General features: G+C 39.9%; 1 long non-coding RNA gene across 9 annotated transcripts in view; it reads left to right on the plus strand.

Annotated features, from left to right (window-relative positions):
- Positions 1-16,134, plus strand: part of LOC123465304 — a 410,488-nt gene that overhangs the window by 42,779 nt on the left and 351,575 nt on the right. For 3 of the 9 annotated variants that reach the window (XR_006640507.1, XR_006640505.1, XR_006640508.1), the window contains exon 1: positions 881-1,060. The exons of the other annotated variants lie outside the window; for them this stretch is intronic. This is a non-coding gene — a long non-coding RNA (uncharacterized LOC123465304). Of the gene's footprint in view, positions 1-880; positions 1,061-16,134 lie in introns of those variants that run through there. 9 annotated transcript variants of the gene reach the window in all.

Consider the following 16,134-nt stretch of genomic DNA (forward strand, 5'->3'; position numbering starts at 1 on the left):
GCCGTTCATCGCTAACAGGCAGAGGGAGATTGGCATTGAGTGTGATTAGGTGTCTAGTGTCTGAGTGTGACCAGCTTCAGACTGAAATGAGAGCCAAATCTTGACCTCACGAGTTCCTACATATGTATGATCTTGAGAAAGTCATTTGGTTTCTATCAATCTTTTAATCAACACAATGGGAGAAATAATATAAGCCTCACATCTACACAAATAAAATTATATCACTGAATGAAATAGCTTACCCATCAAATGATGAAAGTGGATTCACATATTGGTTGCTTATTTGGTTATTAAAAATAAAAGGTGGTGATCCTTCTCATAGAAATGTGAAGGTCCCTGAAGCAGCACATCAAGAGAAAGATGGAGCTAGGTGTACACTGAAAACTAGTCTAGAGCTAACCCTACGAGGAACATAGAGAAGCAGGATCAGGGAAAGTCACTGTTGAAAACCATCTTAAAGATTATTTAGTTATTATTTCCCCCAATTTGCTGATTATAACCATCACAAAGCTGAAACAAAAATTCCAGACTTCTCGTAAAGAATAAGTAAGGCATCATCCCCAGGGCAGGAGCCTAGATATTGATGTTAAGAAGAGTACCAGGTGATTCTTATGATAAGATGAACTTGGTAAATCCTGCCTTTGATAAATTACCTTTGATAATTATTTTAATTTCTTTAAGCTTTCTCTAGTCAAGGTGTGGCCCTTAAATCAGCAGCATCAGCATCACCTGAAGAGTGTAGAACTTTGTAGAATCTCAGATCCCACCCAGACATACTTCATTGAAATTTACAGTTTAACAAGCCTCCAGGTGGGTTGTGCACATGTTAAATTGTGGCTGTGCCTGCCTAAGATACCTCCACCTCCTCTTTGACCCAATCAGGAGCAGGGGTATCTCTTTGCTAGGAAGGTCTTTGCAACCTCCTGGCACTTCTAATTGTTTAAAATATAGCAGCCACAACCTCCCTACAGAGTCAACATCACTGAGAGTGATTTGGGGCCTGAGACAAAGGTTGCACCGTGGGCTGATAAAAGCTGACAATTTCAGACACCTAAAACAGGTAGGTAGTAACTCTCTCCTACAATATTAATCCTTAGATCAAAAAGGTGTTTGTGTTTCCAGTTTGGCAGGGATTTTAAAAATCTGGTAAAAAACATATAATGCAAATTCGCCATCTTAACCAATTTTATTTATTTTTTTCAAATATAATTGATGTCTTTTTTTGATATATACATATTTTTATTTTTTTGATAAAAACATTTTTTAAATTTTTTTTAATTTTATTTTATTTAACTTTACAATATTGTATTGGTTTTGCCATATATCAAAATGAATCTGCCACAGGTATACATGTGTTCCCCATCCTGAACCCTGAACCTTCCTCCCTCCCCATATCATCCCTCTGGGTCATCCCAGTGCACCAGCCCCAAGCATCCAGTATCGTGCATAGAACCTGGACTGGCGACTCATTTCATATATGATATTATACATATTTCAATGCCATTCTCCCAAATCATCCCACCCTCTCCCTCTCCCACAGAGTCCACAAGACTGTTCTATACATCAGTGTCTCTTTTGCTGTCTCATATACAGGGTTATTGTTACCATCTTTCTAAATTCCATATATATGCGTTAGTATACTGTATTGGTGTTTTTCTTTCTGGCTTACTTCACTCTGTATAATAGGCTCCAGTTTCATCCACCTCATTAGAACTGATTCAAATGTATTCTTTTTAATGGCTGAGTAATACTCCATTGTGTATATGTACCACAGCTCTCTTATCCATTCATCTGCTGATGGACATCTAGGTTGCTTCCATGTCCTGGCTATTATAAACAGTGCTGCGATGAACATTGGGGTACACGTGTCTCTTTCCCTTCTGGTTTCCTCAGTGTGTATGCCCAGCAGTGGGATTGCTGGATCGTAAGGTAGTTCTATTTCCAGTTTTTTAAGGAATCTCCACACTGTTCTCCATAGTGGCTGTACTAGTTTGCATTCCCACCAACAGTGTAAGAGGGTTCCCTTGTCTCCACACCCTCTCCAGCATTTATTGCTTATAGGCTTTTGGATTGCAGCCCTTCTGACTGGCGTGAAATGGTACCTCATAGTGGTTTTGATTTGCATTTCTCTGATAATGAGTGATGTTGAGCATCTTTTCATGTGTTTGTTAGCCATCTGTATGTCTTCTTTGGAGAAATGTCTATTTAGTTCTTTGGCCCATTTTTTGATTGGGTCATTTACTTTTCTGGAATTGAGCTGTAGGAGTTGCTTGTATATTTTTGAGATTAGTTGTTTGTTGCTTCATTTGCTATTATTTTCTCCCATTCTGAAGGCTGTCTTTTCACCTTGCTTATAGTTTCCTTTTAAGTTTAATTAGGTCCCATTTGTTTATTTTTGCTTTTATTTCCAATATTCTGGGAGGTGGGTCATAGAGGATCCTGCTGTGATGTGTGTCGAAGACTGTTTTGCCTATGTTCTCCTCTAGGAGTTTTATAGTTTTACAGTTGAGTAGTGTTAACTCTGCATATTGTCATGCAACAGAGCTCTAGAACTCTTTGCATCTTGCAAAATTGAAATGCTAAGCTCATTGAACAGGACTTCCCTTTCCCACCTCCCCTAGTCCTTTCCTGTCTTTGAATGAGTTGTCCTATTTGGACAGGGCTGTGACAGGCCACCTGACAGTGAACTGCAGGAATCTTCCAAAGGCATACAGCCTGGCGACACCTTGATGGCCGTCTTGGGAGGCCCTGTGTTGTATATTGTGTGCCATTTTAAGATACTAAGTTTTTGGGAATTCCCCGGTGTTTCAGTGGTTAGAGCTTGGCACTTTCACTGCTGAGGCTTTGGGCTCAATCTCTTGTAGGGGAACTAAGATCCTGCAAGCTGCATGGCACAGCTGCTGCTGCTGCTAAGTCGCTTCAGTCGTGTCTGACTCTGTGCTACCTCATAGATGGCAGCCCACAAGGCTCCCCCGTCCCTGGGATTCTCCAGGCAAGAACACTGGAGTGGGTTGCCATTTCCTTCTCCAACGCAGGAAAGTGAAAAGTGAAAGTGAAGTCGCTGAGTCTTGTCCAACTCTTAGCGACCCCATGGACTGCAGCCCACCAGGCTCCTCCATCCATGGGATTTTCCAGGCAAGAGTGGCACAGCAGAAAAAGAGAGAGAGAGAGAAAAAAAAAAAAACATGTCTGTGGTAATTTGTTATGCAACCACATAAATCAAGTACATCTGTGGAGTGTTTGCTTTTTGGAGTAATACTTAAAAACTGTGTAAACATCCCATTCTCTCATTTTTTACCTAATGATTTTATTATCTTTCATTTACATGAATGTTGAAAAAATTATTCTTTTTGGTTTAATTTTGTTGAAGTATAGTTGATTTACAATATTATGTTACTTTCAGGTATAAGTAAGTGATTCAGTTATATATATATTTTCAGAATATTTTCCATTATAGCTTATTATAAGATATTGAATATAGTTCCCTGTGCTATACAGCAAATACCTGTTGTTTATCTACTTTATGTACAGAAGTTTGTATCTATTAATCCAAGACTCTTAATTTATCCCTCACCCCTTTCCCCTTTGGTAACCATACATTTGTTTTCTATGTCTGTGAGTCTGGCTTTGTGTTGAATATAGATTTATTTGTATTATTTTTAGATTCTACATGTAAGTGATAACATATGTCTTTCTCTGCTGACTTAATTCATTAAGTATAATATTCTCCAGGTCCATCCACGGATGGAAATGACAATATTTCATTATTTTTATGGCTGAGTAATATTCCATGGAAACCCACTCCAGTATTCTTGCCTGGAAATCCTATGGACAAGAGTCTGATGGGCTACAGTCCATGGGGTCACAAGAGTTGGACATGACTTAGTGACTCAACAACAAAAACATTCCATCATATATGTATGTGTATATATATATATGTATACATATATACCACATCCTCTTAGCCAATTGTCTCGAGTTTTATCTTCTCTGTACTACAATCATTATTACAAATTGCATGGTGATCATTGAGGTCTCAAGGCTCCATTTCCCTTGAGTTCATGCCCTGCCCCAAAGGAGGTGATTCCAGAAGCAAGTGAGGCCCTTGACATCACAGGGAACCTGTGTAGGGGTCCACAGTTCAGCCTAGAAGCAGCCCAAGTTTGCATCCCTTTCTCTGTTGTGTTTGTTCCAGATCTAGTGTAAGCCTGTGGTGTGGAGTAGATGGGGGTCGTCTCTGAGGAGATGGACTGAGTCCTCTCCTAGGGCTTGTCTGCTCATGACTCAGCGTTTGGCCACTCTGGGTTCTGTGGTGCCGCCTGCCGGGTGTGCACACTGACAGTGTCTCCCCTGCCCGACTTGCTGCCCCCCCGTGTGTGTGCTAACCATGGTCTCCACGATTCCACCTGGATCACACTCCAGGTGTCCCTGTCCGTCTCTGTGCAGCTGAACCAAATCTTTCCCTGATCTCCCTCCAGGCTGTGATGTGGAATGAGCAGGCTGGGATGTTTGCCTGTTTGGATTGGGAAGTGTGGTGAAGAGGCAGCTTCTAGTGCAAGGCTTTTTCTGCCCTTGTTGTTGGCAAGCCAGCATGGGGACACTCCTTGCAAGTAGAGTCTAGGCTTCTCCAGCCCTTCTGCTGGTCTCACTGGATTTCCCAGTAGGCAAGTAGGCTTGCCTTCTCTGTACAGGATTCCTGGACTGGGATGCCCAGACTATGGGTCTATTTGCTCCCTCCCCAAGGTAAGGGTCCACCTGTGTGTACCTTCTGTTTCTTACAGATCCCTGCCAAGGGTGCCAGTCCTGACCTGATGCCTTTTTCGCTATCCTACCTAGTTATGTGAAGGTCATTCTTTTAGCCTTGGTTGCATAGGGGATCTTCTGCCAGGTTCCAGTTATTTTTCTGGGAGAATTGTTCTATATGTACATGTACTTTTGATGTATTTGGTGGGGGAGGTAAACTCCATGCCCTCCTACTCTACTATGTTGACCCCCTCTATGTTCTTAATTGCCAATTTTCAGTGTGGAATTGATTGGTAGTCATCTCCAATGGCAGTAACTGGCTATTTCCTTTTATGGTTACTATGGACTCATGGGCTTTTAATCCACTAAATATATTGCAAATAGTCATTCTTTTTGTTCCACATAGCTTTTGAAGCATCTTAATTTACATGATACATTTATTTAAAGAAAATTGTAATTGTGCATTTTGTAAATTAAGCCAAACGTCTTATACTAATTTCTCATCTTAGAAGAGAATAATGTACATTTTCTATTATTTAGGAACTCCAAGATTCTGGGCTCTGTTTGATCTTCCAGAACTCCTCTAAATACAGGCAGACTTTTGGTTGATTTAGATGTGAATCTGGCTATTTTGCATTTGGTAATGCAATCCTTAGTGTTGTCTTTTGAGGAATGTGAATAACTGTGATCAGATCATCTATAGCAAATCTACAGGTTAGAAATTCTTTCAACACTTGTTTGTTACAGCAAAAACATTCCTACCTAGATTTATGAAGCATAGCTTCACTTTCAAACACACAGTAAGTTGAGGATTGATTCCTGTAGTACTGAACTTTCCAGTGTTTTCTTTTCATAAGAGCCTCATTCTCAAGCGCTGTATGGGTGCATGTTTTCTGAAGGATCTTCCTTAGACTCTTAGAAACACTGCCTTCCTTAAATGCACTCTCACCTGCTCTTTCATGAAACTGATGAACCCTTTGTTTTTGTGCGTTCTGTCCAAGGAAGTCCTCCGTGCTGGAAAAGGGAGAAACTGGAAAACAGAAAACTCAGCATTTGCAAGTAGACTAGAAAACATCATGAATCATCAGTGCTCAAAATGCAGTAGGCAATTTTGCACCAAACACAATTACCACATGCCTTGGGAAGCAAGCCTATTCTATTGTTAAACTAAGAAAGCATTCACTTCTTGTTTCTATGGCAGTAAAAAGTAAACACTATACAGGCTCAGAAGAGAGAAGTTTCCAAAGAGATCTGAAAAATGCTTAGAGAATAGAGAGAGAGAAAAAAAAAATATATATATATATATACACACACACACACACTATCTTCACAAAATGTGAAGTCATTAAGAAAATGGAAAAGGACATTCTTGTGACATTTAAGAGATTTGTACTTTCTTTTTTCTCTGAAGTGCAAAGAAGTTTGGAGACCCAAAGAGCTCAGCAATGCTCCCACTGTTGACTAACTCTTCTAAGAAAGAGTAGAAATGGTAGAAGTTATCCTGGGCTGTGATCTAGGGATCTTAGTCTGAGCCTTGGATTCCTATCTCTAGTTTGGTATTCCTCTTTTTATAGAACAAGATTATCCTTTCTTCCCTGTTCATTTTCATAAACCCACATGGAAATTATTTTGCTACACCTGTCACAATAGTAAAGCAAACAGAATTTACTGTGGAATAATAAAGCATTAGAACTAGAAGAATTCTAATAAATCCATGAGTCAAATACTTGATTGCTATTGGTGTTTTAATAAAAAATGAGTGAAGCAGCTTGGTTTATTTTATGGTGGTCACTTAAAGTATATTACTTCATTGCCTACCTACACATATGAAAGTGTTCTTTATTTCAGAGACATGCTGAATCTGACTTTTCTTGAAACATATGGTCACTCAGACCTGCTTTAATTTTCTTTCTTTGAATTGACTTCTGGGAAAAGAGCCAAAATACCTTCCCTTGTATTAAATGACCATTGGTGTGCAACCTCAGAGTCTAGGCAACAATCAAGGCACAAGATATGAGAAACCTAGAACACAGGATAAGTAAAGGGAACAGCAGCCTCTTCTTAATTCAGAAAAGTATAAAAATAGAGCCATAAATCCAATATGAATGTAAGAAGGCCAGATTTTAAAATGTTGACAAGTATCTCAGTTTTTAAAGACACTGGATAGGCTAATACTGTTCAAACTAGATCCCATCCAAGGGCAGTTAACTAGCATTTGATTTAATTTGTAGGTTATTGTTCCATTTCTGAAATGGAAATGTCCTAAACCAGTTAACTACAAAACTTAAAGCAGAACCTGCTTCTCCAAACTCTTCCTGCAGAAAAGTATGTGAATACAAATGCCCCATCAAAGGAACCAAAGTAAACTGCATCCCCCTGGACTCTAAATTTTGCTGCTGATTTGTTCGTCCACTTTTGCTGTTGTTGTTCTGAGAGATAATCTGGTCAACCATGGAGCAGAGCTTTTATTCTGTTTTTAAACTTTAATGTTGGTTAAAAAATAATAATGCATCTTTAAGGCATGTGTTATGGTGGTAAATATTTAAAGTCTCATAAATCCACCATGATGGAGATTCCCAAGTCAATAAAAATGGAGAGCAACACTGAAATGTGCATATTACCTTTGGAAAGGTTATCTGAGAATGGAATGTACTCTCTCCAAATCCTTCTTTCCCTTTGCCTTAGGTCAGAATTCCTCATTTTTCTAGGTAGAAACAATATTGAATGTTCATAAGAAAGCCTCCTGCCATTTAAATTGTCCCCAATTTATGGATTTTTTTTTCATGATGAAACATAGTAGGTGAGGCATCTGAAATATAATCCACAGGAAAGATTGATAGTCATCAATTGCATTTCCCCTTATCCTTTTCATCTGGACTGAAGGACACTCAAAAAACCTTTCTGCCTCTTTTCAAAACATTGATCTATATATAAGTTACAGTTTACTTCCATTATATCTTTGCTTAAGTTAAAATGAATATTGTGTATATATTATCAGTTCAGGTTAGTTCAGTCTCTCAGTCATGTCCAACTCTTTGCCACCTCATGAAGCGCAGCACGCCAGGCCTCCCTGTCCATCACCAACTTCCAGAATTCACCCAAACTCATGTCCATCGAGTCAGTGATGCCATCCAGCCATCTCATCCTCTGTCCTCCCCTTCTCCTCCTGCCCCCAATCCCTCCCAGCATTAGGGTCTTTTCCAATGAGTCAACTCTTCACATGAGGTGGCCAAAGTATTGGAGTTTCAGCCTCAGCATCAGTCCTTCCAATGAACATCCAGGACTGATCTCCTTTAGGATGGACTGGTTAGATGTCCTTGCAGTCCAAAGGACTCGCAACAGTCTTCTCCAGTACCACAGTTCAAAAGCATCAATTCTTCTGCGCTCAGTTTTCTTCACAGTCCAACTTTCACATCCATACATGACCACTGGAAAAACCATAGCCTTGACTAGACGGACCTTTGTTGGCAAAGTAATATCTCTAATTTTTAATATGCTATCTAGTTTGGACATAACTCTCCTTCCCAGGAGTAAGTGTCTTTTAATTTCATGGCTGCAGTCACCATCTGCAGTGATTTTGGAGCCCCAAAAAATAAAGTCTGCCACTGTTTCCACTGTTTCCCCATCTATTTCCCATGAAGTGATGGGAACAGATGCCATGATCTTAGTTTTCTGCATGTTGAGCTTTAAGCCAACTTTTTCACTATCCTCTTTCACTTTCATCAAGAGGCTCTTTAGTTCCTCTTCACTTTCTGCCATAAGGGTGGTGTCATCTGCATATCTGAGGTTATTGATATTTCTCCTGGCAATCTTGATTCCAGCTTGTGATTCTTCTAGCCCAGCGTTTCTCATGATGTACTCTGCATAGAAGTTAAATAAGCAGGGTGACAATATACAGCCTTGATGTGCTCCTTTTCCTATTTGGAAGCAGTTTGTTGTTCCATGTCCAGTTCTAACTGTTGCTTCCTAACCTGCATATAGGTTTCTCAAGAGGCAGGTCACATGGTCTGGTATTCCCAACTCTTTCAGAGTTTTCCAGAGTTTATTGTGATCCACACAGTCAAAGCCTTTGGCATAGTCAATAAAGCAGAAATAGATGTTTTTCTGGAACTCTCTTGCTTTTTCCATGATCCAGTGCATATTGGCAATTTGATCTCTGGTTCCTCTGCCTTTTCTAAATCCAGCTTGAACATCTGGAAGTTCACAGTTCACGTATTGCTGAAGCCTGGCTTGGAGAATTTTGAGCATTACTTTACTAGCATGTGAGATGAGTGCAATTGTGGGGTAGTTTAAGCATTCTTTGGCATTGCCTTTCTTTTGGATTGGAATGAAAACTGACCTTTTCCAGTCCTGTGGCCACTGCTGAGTTTTCCAAATTTGCTGGCATATTGAGTGCAGCAGTTTCACATCATCATCTTCCAGGATTTGAAATAGCTCAACTGGAATTCCATCACCTCCACTAGCTTTGTTCGTAGTGATGCTTTCTAAAGCCCACTTGACTTCACATTCCAGGATGTCTGGTTCTAAGTGAGTGATCACATTATGGTGATTATCTTGGTCGTGAAGATCTTTTTTGTACAGTTCTTCTATGTATTCTTGCTGCCTCTTCTTAATATCTTCTGCTTCTGTTAGGTCCATACCATTTCTGTCCTTTATCGAGCCCATCTTTGCATGAAATGCTCCCTTGATATCTCTAATTTTCTTGAAGAGATCTCTAGTTTTTCCCATCCTGTTGTTTTCCTCTATTTCTTTGCACTGATCACCGAGGAAGGCTTTCTTATCTCTCCTTGCTATTCTTTGGAACTCTGCATTCAGATGCTTATATCTTTTCTTTTCTCCTTTGCTTTTCGATTCTCTTCTTTTCACAGCTATTTGTGAGGCCTCTTCAGACAGCCATTTTGCTTTTTTGCATTTCTTTTCCATGGGGATGGTCTTGATGCCTGTCTCCTGTACGATGTTGCGAGCCTCAGTCCATAGTTCATCAGGCACTCTGTCTATCAGATATAGTCCCTTAAATCTATTTCTCACTTCCACTGTATAATCATAAGGGATTTGATTTAGGTCATACCTGAATGGTCTAGTGATTTTCCCTACTTTTTTCAATTTCAATCTGAATTTGGCAACAAGGAGTTCATGATCTGAGCCACAGTCAGCTCCCAGTCTTCTTTTTGCTGACTGTATAGATCTTGTCCATCTTTGGCTGCAAAGAATATAATCAGTCTGATTTCGGTGTTGACCATCTGGTGATGTCCATGTGTAGAGTCTTCCCTTGTGTTGTTGGAAAATGTGTTTGCTATGACAAGTGCATTCTCTTGGCCAAACTCTATTAGCCTTTTCCCTGCTTCATTGCATATTCCAAGGCCAAATTTGTCTGTTACTCCTGGTGTTTCTTGACTTCCGACTTTTGCATTCCAGTCCCCTATAATGAAAAGGACTCTTTTTGGGTGTTAGTTCTGAAAGGTCTTGTAGGTCTTCATAGAATCATTCAACTTCAGCTTCTTCAGCATTACTGCTTGTGGCATAGGCTTGGATTACCATGATATTGAATGGTTTGCCTTGGAAATAGAGATCATTCTGTCATTTTTGAGATTACATCCAAGTACTGCATTTTGGACTCTTTTGTTGACCATGATGGCTACTCTCTTTCTTCTAAGGGATTCCTGCCCACAGTAGTAGATATAATGGTCATCTGAGTTAAATTCACCCATTCCAGTCCATCTTAGTTCGCTGATTCCTAGAATGTTGACGTTCACTCTTGCCATCTCCTGTTTGACCACTTCCAATTTGCCTTGATTCATGGACCTGACATTCCAGGTTCCTATGCAATATTGCTCTTTATGGCATTGGACCTTGCTTCTATCACCAGTCACATCCACAGCTGGGTATTGCTTTTGCTTTGGCTCCATCCCTTCATTTTTCCTAGAGTTATTTCTCCACTGATCTCCTGTAGCATATTGGGTACCTACTGACCTGGGGAGTTCCTCTTTCAGTATCCTATCATTTTGCCTTTTCATGCTGATCATGGGGTTCTCAAGGCAAGAATACTGAAGTGGTTTGCCATTCCCTTCTCCAGTGGACCACATTCTGTCAGACCTCTCCACCATGACCCGTCCGTCTTGGGTGGCCCCACATGGCATGGCTTAGTTTCACTGAGTTAGACAAGGCTGTGGTCTATGTGATCAGGTTGGCTAGTTTTCTGTGATTATGGTTTCAGTGTGTCTGCCCTCTCGCAACACCTACTGTCTCACTTTGGTTTCTCTTACATTGGAGGTGGGGTATCTCTTCACGGCTGCTCCAGAAAAGTGCAGCCGCTGCTCCTTGCCTTGGATGGAGTAGCTCCTCTCAGCCCTCCTGCGGCCCTGCAGCTGCTGCTTATTATATAAACATACAAATATGATTTATATATAGCTTATATACTTGCATATGTTATTTGTAAACATATGAGATATGTAATAAAAATTTGTATATTTGCTTTGGTTTTCCTGTATAGAGTGCATGCTGTGTATCTTTTGCAGCATTTCTTCAGTACCAGTGTAAGTGTAGTGGTTGTGTCCTCTGTTCAGGGGGATTCTCCAGGCAAGAATACTGGATTGTGCTGCCATGCCTTCCTACAGGGGACCTTCCCAACCCAGGGATCAAACCCAGGTCTCCCACATTGCAGGCAGATTCTTTACCAACTGAGCCTTAATTGAAGCCCAAGCATACTGGAGTGGGTAGCTTATCCCTTCTCCAAGGGATCTTACCAACCCAGGAATCAAACTGGGGTCTCCTGAATTGTAGGTGTATTCCTTACCAACTGAGCTACCAGGGAAGCCCAAACATATGAGATATTTAATATATATTTATATATTTTGCTCTAGTTTACCTGTATAGAGTGCATGTCAATGTGTCTTTTGTAGTATTTCTCCAGTACTAATGTGAACTGTGATGGTTGTGGGGTACGCTTAAGGAAGGGATATTCCTTTCTGGCTTATTGACTTTCATACATGGTTCTGTACATACTTAGAATCTTCTTGGAAGGTAAAGTTATTAGAAAATAGAAGTAAATATAGTTGTTGCAGACAACTTTTGAGATATCTGTGAAGCTTATAGAAACTGTCTTCTTAGAAAAACAGTCCTACCACACCCTGAGTCCACCTCATCTACCAACAGGGATGAACAGGTGCAGCCATATACATTGGCCATGAGTGGATATTGAACCAAGCTGTTAGAGAATTTATCACTTTGGAATTCTGAAGTGTGCTTACTTCAATAGTAACTATATATCCTTGGGATCTGTACAGCATTATTCTCCACCATGGTAATGGAGGAGAGAGAATAATGAAGCAGACATACATAAGCACAGACCAGAGATCCAGATTTGAAGCTGAGAAGCTGCTCCAGCTTGGTTTATGATATCTTTTCCATTCCATGTTTTTAGTTATTTGCTTAGGCCAGCAGTATTCTTTGTCCTTGGGCTTTGTGAGATAATCCCTTTATCTTTAACACATATGCACAAAGTCTATTTATTTGCTTAAACTTCCTTGAAACTGCTTCTTCATTTGCAACCAAAAATGCATTAGGCAGAAATTATTGTATATAATATATTTTATTTTTTAGGCCATGAAGACTATAGACTGTCATTGCAGGTATTCATATCTGAATTTGAAAAGTATTCAGAACCTTGCCCTTTCAAAAATGATATGAGTTTAAGAAGAGGTGAAAATATGCTGGGAAAGAACATGATATCAATTTAATATTTATATCCCAATATGTGGCTTAAAAAAAAAAAAACTGTTTAACTCTTGATATCAATAACCTCAGATATGCAGATGACACCACCCTTATGGCAGAAAGTGAAGAGGAACTAAAAAGCCTCTTGATGAAAGTGAAAGAGGAGAGTGAAAAAGTTGGCTTAAAGTTCAACATGCAGAAAACTAAGATCATGGCATCTGGTCCCATCACTTCATGGGAAATAGATGGGGAAACAGTAGAAACAGTGTCAGACTTTATTTTTGGGGGCTGCAAAATCACTGCAGATGGTGACTGCAGCCATGAAATTAAAAGACACTTACTCCTTGGAAGGAAAGTTATGACCAACCTAGATAGCATATTCAAAAGCAGAGACATTACTTTGCCAACAAAGGTCTGTCTAGTCAAGGCTATGGTTTTTCCAGTGGTCATGTATGGATGTGAAAGTTGGACTGTGAAGAAAGCTGAGCACTGAAGAATTGATGCTTTTGAACTGTGGTATTGGAAAAGACTCTTGAGAGTCCCATGGACTGCAAGGAGATCCAACCAGTCCATTCTAAAGGAGATCAGTCCTGGGTGTTCTTTGGAAGGACTGATGCTAAAGCTGAAATTCCAATACTTTGGCCACCTCATGCGAAGAGTTGACTCATTGGAAAAGACTCTGATGCTGGGAGGGATTGGGGGCAGGAGGAGAAGGGGGAGACAGAGGATGAGATGGCTGGATGGCATCACTGACTCGATGGACATGAGTTTGGGTGAACTCTGGGAGTTGGTGATGGACAGGGAAGCCTGGCGTGCTGCAATTCATTGGGTTGCAAAGAGTTGGACACAACTGAGCGACCGAACTGAAGTCTCCATTCTAACTTTTAAGTGTTCAAAATAGTTATTTCCATTATATAGCAGAGAACATTATGGCTCAAGGATGTTATGTGAATCCCACTGCATCATAGCTGCCTCTGCACAGGGTCTGATACAGAGAGAGGGTCAATGTACACTGAACAAATGTCTAGCAAGCATTCTGTATATTAGGTAGTTTATTGCCTTTTTCAGGGAGGGTCAGAGGTGAGATGATGTTACTCAATGGTTTTATTGGCAGAGAGTCAGTTAGATGCAAGAAATACAAGAAGTAGAAAAGAAAGATTTTTCTAAAAAAATCCTGTAGTGCATATCTATTTGTAAATCAATAACTTATCAAATAATTGAAGAAAATGTAAAAACTTGTTTTTCAATTACTTGGTACAAGGTCCTGTGTGCAGAAAACCACTTTAATAGTCACAAAAAATAGTAAAACATACACGGCAGCATAGGTTAAACAACATAGCTGAAGACAGAACCCAGGAGTTGGTGATGGACAGGGAGGCATGGCGTTCTGCGATTCATGGGGTCGCAAAGAGTCGGACACGACTGAGCGACTGAACTGAACTGACTGAAGACAGAAGTAAAAAGTTACCCTACTTCAGATACACATATATCTTTCAGTGCATAGCATTGTAAGTGTAAATTCAGGTGTTTTCAAAATAGTGTTAAGTCTGTCCAGTCCATATGCTTAGATCTGTCCTTACACAGAATTTGCTGGGAAATCCAGTGTTCATGTATCTTCTTTATTTTAAGTGTAAGGGATAAATTAACAACTGTGTGCATGTGAATGAGGATGGGCCTTTTCTGGCGATGTGGCTTTGGCTCTGAGAATCCATGTAAGTTTTTTGGAAGTTTCCTTTTTGATGTGTGGACTCCATGTGCTTCAGCCAGCCAGACATTCATTTCTCTGAAAATAAAACAAAATACGAAAAGTACCTGGTTATGTTTGAACAGTGTGGGAAATACAGTGGGCACTTAAGTATTCAGTAAGAGCAGGTTTAATTCAAAAGTAATGGCATTGAAACATGTATAATATATATGAAACGAGTCGCAGTCCAGGTTCGATGCACGATACTGGATGCTTGGGGCTGGTGCACTGGGACGACCCAGAGGGATGGAATGGGGAGGGAGGAGGGAGGAGGGTTCAGGATGGGGAACACATGTATACCTGTGGTGGATTCATTTTGATATATGGCAAAATCAATACAATATTGTAAAGTTAAAAAATAAAATTAAATTAAAAAAAAAGTAATAGGAAAAGCAGAAGGAAAGGAAAATGACAACAATTAAAAAAAAAAAAAAAAAAAGCCCAAAGCACAAGAAGGAATGAGTGAGGGAATATTATATAATCTATGTTGTCTTCCGAATAGTAAACACCAACTGAGAGTCCAGGAGTTTGAATTAATGCTCTCTGTTTCCCACCACACGTGCACGCACACATACACACACACACCTCCCCTAAGAATTCAGTGTGTGTATGTGCGTGTGTGTGTTCTTTGAAACATGGCTAACATAAATTGCAGGGGCTCTGATTATGGGAGATACACGGTGGTAGGAATAAAGGTAGGAGTAATGCCCAAGGATCCCATCAAGTTGACTGGACATGGCTTAGAAAGGGAGTAGGGCAGAAAATGCAGAGTGAGAAAAGCCTCCATTTCGGGCAAACATAGATTCTCTTACATGGTGGAGAGTCTGAGTTGGAAATTGATGTCTTTGAAGATATTTTTCTAAAACCAAGCCCTCTACCTATTTGAAGTTGAGAGATTAATGGACTCTAGCAAATAAAGTTAAGGATCCCATTAGATGAAATGATATAGCTTGACAATAAAACATCTCTCAGTCAGGATTAATCTTGTCCCATAGGTTTGTGGTACTTTGCACTTATGTTATAAAATTTATCATAATCTGCCATGTATTATGGAGAAGGAAACGGCAACCCACTCCAGTATTCTTGCCTAGAGAATCCTGTGGACAGAGCCTGGTGGGCTGCTCTCTATGGGGTCACACAGAGTAGAACACGACTGAAGCAACTTAGCATGCATGCATGCATTGGAGAAGGAAATGGCAACCCACTCCAGTGTTCTTGCCTGGAGAATCCCAGGGACGAGGGAGCCTGGTGAGCTGCTGTCCATGGGGTCGCATAGAGTCGGAAGCGACTGAAGTGACATAGCAGCAGCAGCCGTGTATTATATACAAAAATGGAACTGTTATTTGTTTGAGAGATGGTGATATATCCTGCACTTTCTTATATTGTCTCATTATAAGTGACTTGTAATACAGGATATCCTGTTTTATAATTTGTATTTTACAGATAAAGTAATTGAGGTGTGAGAGGTTAAATAATTTAATTAGTAAGATTTCCTTCTAAACTTTAATTCAGATGTGTCCATTCCCACTGTTCTGCATTTGCATACCTATCTAGAGAGAGACAATTCACATCTTTGTCAGCTTAAGTGAATTATTGTGCAAAGTAAATTCTCAATAAGTCTTGTAAAATTGACTCCAGTGAACACACAGCAACTAAGTGTGCCATTTTTCAAGCTTAAGACTCAAATTATAACCTTTATTCAAATTGCAATGCAGCAATGAACATCAAATTAGGATCAGTTCATTTTTGAAGAATAGAAAAATTTCTGAAAGTTCACAAGAGAAATAATTATTCACAACTTCTCAATATTTAAATCAAGAATGAACTTGCCTTATAGATTAACAGGTGGAATATGTTTCCTAGTCACTCTGATAAATTTTTGAAATGTTTATCTGTCTCAAGTTCCCTTTATCTCTGACCCGAACACCAGTGGA

This window comes from Bubalus bubalis, chromosome 23 (genome assembly GCF_019923935.1).
Source record: "Bubalus bubalis isolate 160015118507 breed Murrah chromosome 23, NDDB_SH_1, whole genome shotgun sequence".
Classification (NCBI taxonomy): domain Eukaryota; kingdom Metazoa; phylum Chordata; class Mammalia; order Artiodactyla; family Bovidae; genus Bubalus; species Bubalus bubalis.